Here is a 4206-nt window from a genome sequence, read left to right on the forward strand (position 1 = left end):
GGCTTTGACTCTAGAGCCTTCAGAGGAGGCATGACCCTGCTGGTGTTTTGATTTCAGACTTTTTGACTCCTGCACTGTGAGAGGACAAAAATCTGTTTGTGCTAATTTACCATGGCAGCCCTAGGAAAGTAATACATTAGGTCTTAAGGTTTTAAGGAATTTTTTTTTCCCCGAGACACAGCCTCAAGCCATTGCCCTGGATAGAGTGCTATGGCATCACAGCTCACAGTAACCTCCAACTCCTGGGCTCAAGCGATTCTCCTGCCTTAGCCTCCCAAGTAGCTGGGAACACAGCCCACCACAGCGCCTGGCTATTTTGGTTGCAGCCATCATTGTTGTTTTGGCAGGCCCGGGCTGGATTCGAACCTGCCACCTTAGGTGTATGTGGCTGGCGCCTTAGCCACTTGAGCCACAGGTGCCGAGCCACCAAACCAGCTTATTAGTGCAGGCACATAAACAAAGAGAAAAATCATTTTCCCAATGACATGTGGCTGACTGTCCAACTGATGACATTTCCAGCTTGATATGGTAAGATGATAGTGACCTTGACACAGCATAAATATGTGTGCCATTGAATGTGTGATCCCTTATAGACCCAGCTTGTTTCTTGTCCAGTGTCTCCTCTTTGAGTTGGACCTGTTTGTACCCCCAGTTTTCATTGAATCCACTGTGGAATGGGACAATTTTGCTTTTGCTTCTTGGTTAAAAACCAATTGATTTTGAAAGTCTTGTGAGACGACATGGTGAGAAATGGAATTAATCACACACACTATGAGGGTGGAGAAGGGGTGTGGGGCGAGGCTGGAAGACTTTTGAAGCATGTGATAGAGAAAGCCTAGGTTTTCTTTAACTATTGGTAGAAATGTGGACGTTAAAGATGCTGCAGATAATGGCCCAGAAGGAAGTGAGGGGCGTGGTAGAGAAAGTGGATATCATCAGAGATGATACCTAAATCATCATAAACAGAATGTCAGTAGAAGTAATCACAAGGATTTCTTCTTTTTTTTCTTTGAGTCAGAGTCTCACTTTGTCGCCCTGCATAGAGTGCTATAGCATCACAGCTCACAGCAACCTCCAACTCTTGGGCTCAGGCAATTCTCTTGCCTCAGGCTCCTGAGTAGCTGGGACTATAGGTGTCCGCCACAGCACCCAGCTACTTTTAGAGACGGGATCTCGCTCTTACTCAGGCTGGTATCGAACCTATGAGCTCAGGCAATCCACCCACTTCTTCCTCCCAGAGTGCTAGGAAGGTGAGCCACCAAGCTCAGTGTGTGAGCCACCATGCTCAGTCTCTGGCTAACTTTTTCTATTCTTGGTAGAGTCAGGGTCTCGTTCTTGCTCAGACTGGTCTCCAATTCCTGACCTTAAGCAATCCTCCCTCCTCAACTTCCCAGAGTGTTGGATTATGGGTGTGAGTATCGTACCTAGCCAGCAAAGATTCCTGTAAGAGAGAATCAAGAAGGTTAAAGGAAGGCCAGGCAAGGTCTCTCATGGCTGTAATACTAGCACTCTGGGAAGCTGAGGCAGGAGGGACCACTTGAGTTCAGCAGTTTGTGACTGCCTAAGCAAGAGTAAGACCTGGTCTCTAATAAAAATCGAAAAATTAGCTGGACATGGTGATGGGTATGTTGTGCCTGAAATTCCCCCAAGTGGCCCCAATAGACAGTCTGAGACTCACTCCGATGTAAAAAGCAAGAGGTGAGTTTTATTCAGGCTCGGGCCTGGACTCTCCTGGCATGCAAGCCTAGGACGAGCCCCAAACCTGGGGTGTGCAAGGTTTTTATGGGGTACAGAAGGCAAAAAGGGTAGGGTCGGGGTACGGGTATACTCCTGATTGGTGGTTGATGATTTCATTAGTAAAGGAGGATTTGCATTGGTACAGGTGAGGGGTGGGGGATTTCTTAACCGGGGGGCCTGAGGTGGTACAGCCTGATTGGGTAGTTGAAGGAGAATACCTGAATTTCAAGGAAGTAGAAACCTATTGCCTATTATGGGAGCTGTTCAAGGAAACTGATACTTATTGCCTATTATGGCAGCTGTCTGCCTAAGGGGACTAAATCAACGGCTCAATGGTTGTGCAACCAGGGGTGGGGGAAGCAGCAGGGAGTGGCCCTGTGGTTTAACAGAGCTTATGTAGTAGACAACAAAATGGCACTGGTCTGGCCCTTACAGGTGCCTTTAGTACCAGCTACTTGGGAGGCTGAGGCAGGATGGTTTGAACCCAGGAATTTGAGATTGCTGTGAGATGGCCTGAGGCCACAGCACTCTAGCCTAGGGCAATAGAGCAAGACTCTGCTCAAAGGTAAAGGGAGAAAAGATGAGAGAAACAAAAGGTTGGAGTGGTTCAAGGTAGGGGTCATAAACCAGAAATGCAGGTAGCCTCCAAAAGCTGAAAATGGCAGGGGAATGGACTCTCCAAGAGCCTCCAGAAGGAGCTAGCCCTGAGGACACCTTGGCTTTAGCCAATTGAAACTAATTTCAGACTCTTGGCCTCCAAACCTGTAAGAGAATAAATTTGTGTTGTTTAAACCAATAACTTGGTGGTAATTTGTTACAACAGCAATAAGAAACTAATACAGAGGGTAAAATATGATAGGATGAAACCCGCCCAAAGAGGGTGGACCCGTCTAAAAGAATCAAGCCCTTACCCTCCCCCACCAGATGTTCCACCTAAGAAAGGTGAATGGGTCAACGCCCCACCTAACCTACCCCACCAATGTCCCACCTGGGAAAGGTAAATGGGCCAACCCCTACTCTTCCAACAGATGTCCAACCCAGGAAAGGGAATGTCCCGCCCCTCACCTTCCTAATTTTTAAAATTCCCCTCCATCTTGACCCATGGGTTGACTTCTTTCTTGAACTCAGCTCACCCTCACCAGGGTGGAATAAAGGCCTTGGTTTCCCACACAGAGCCTGGATCTGGTTTTCCTTTCATCTTGCGTCTTGAAATAATCTTTTATTTTTGGTTTAGACCTCTCAAAATATACATGTGAAGACACACAAAGTCTAAAATCATCTGTAGGCTCTTGGTGAGTAAATAATAAAAACATACTCAAACAAAAAAATTGAACTCAAGAAGGAGTGGGATGCAAGAAGTGGTGGTGAGTAAAGAAAATGGCAAAATACACTGACAAATCTAAAAATGACCACAAAAAAATATTTGGGAGGAGGTTTATAATCAAGGTGTGACTAGCATCTACAAATGTGGGATGGGCATAGTGTTATACCCGAAATTCTCCCAAAAGACTCTGGCAGACAAATCCGAGACACACTCCGATGTAAAAAGGCATGAGGTGAGGTTTTATTCAAACCCGGGTCTGGTCTCTCCTGGCATGCAAGCCGAGGAAGAGCCCCAAACCCGGGGTGGAGGAAGTTTTTATGGGGTACAGAAAGCAAGAGGGGTAGGGTCAGATACGAGTACACTTTTCATTGGTGGTTGGTGATTTCATTAGTAAAGGAGGAAGTAAAGGAGGATTTGCATTGGTAGCTGGTGATTTCACTAGTAAAGGTGAATTTGGATTGGTACAGGCGAGGGGTGGGGGGTCCCTTAACCGGGGGCTAGAGTTGGTGTAGCCTGATTACCTGTATTTCAAGGTAATAGAAACTTATTGTTTATTATAGCAGCTGTTTGCCTAAGGTGACTCAGTTTATGGCTCAGTGGCTGTGCAACCTGGGGTGGGGGAGTGGCCCTGCAGGTTTCACTGGCAGAGGTTGGGGTGGAAGGGCTAGGAATGGAACTTAAGCGGTAAACAGCCAGGAATGGGGCTTGTGCTGTAAACAACAAAATGGAGCTAGTTTGGCTCTCACAATAGTTCGGAGGGAAGTAAAAATGTTATGATCTTTGTTTTGTTCAGAAAGAGGATAGAAATATTAATTTTATTTTTCCTAACCAAATCTAGAGTTTTTCTTTCTTTCTTTCTTTCTTTTTGAGACAGAGCCTCACTCAAGCCGTCCCCCTGGGTACAGTGCTGTGGCATCGTAGCTCACAGCAACCTCCAACTCCTGGGCTCAAGTGGAGTCTCCTGCCTCAGCCTCCTAAGTAACTGGGACCACAGGCGCCCCCCACAATGCCTGGCTATTTTTTGGTTGCAGCCATCACTGTTGTTTGGTGGGCCCAGGTTGGATTTGAACCCGCCACCTTAGGTGTATGTGGCTGGCACCTTAGCCTCTTGAGCCACAGGCGCCGAGCCTCTTTTTTTTTTTTTA

This window comes from Otolemur garnettii, unplaced genomic scaffold, assembly GCF_000181295.1.
Source record: "Otolemur garnettii isolate 467f Iridium unplaced genomic scaffold, OtoGar3 scaffold00015, whole genome shotgun sequence".
In the NCBI taxonomy this organism is placed as follows: domain Eukaryota; kingdom Metazoa; phylum Chordata; class Mammalia; order Primates; family Galagidae; genus Otolemur; species Otolemur garnettii.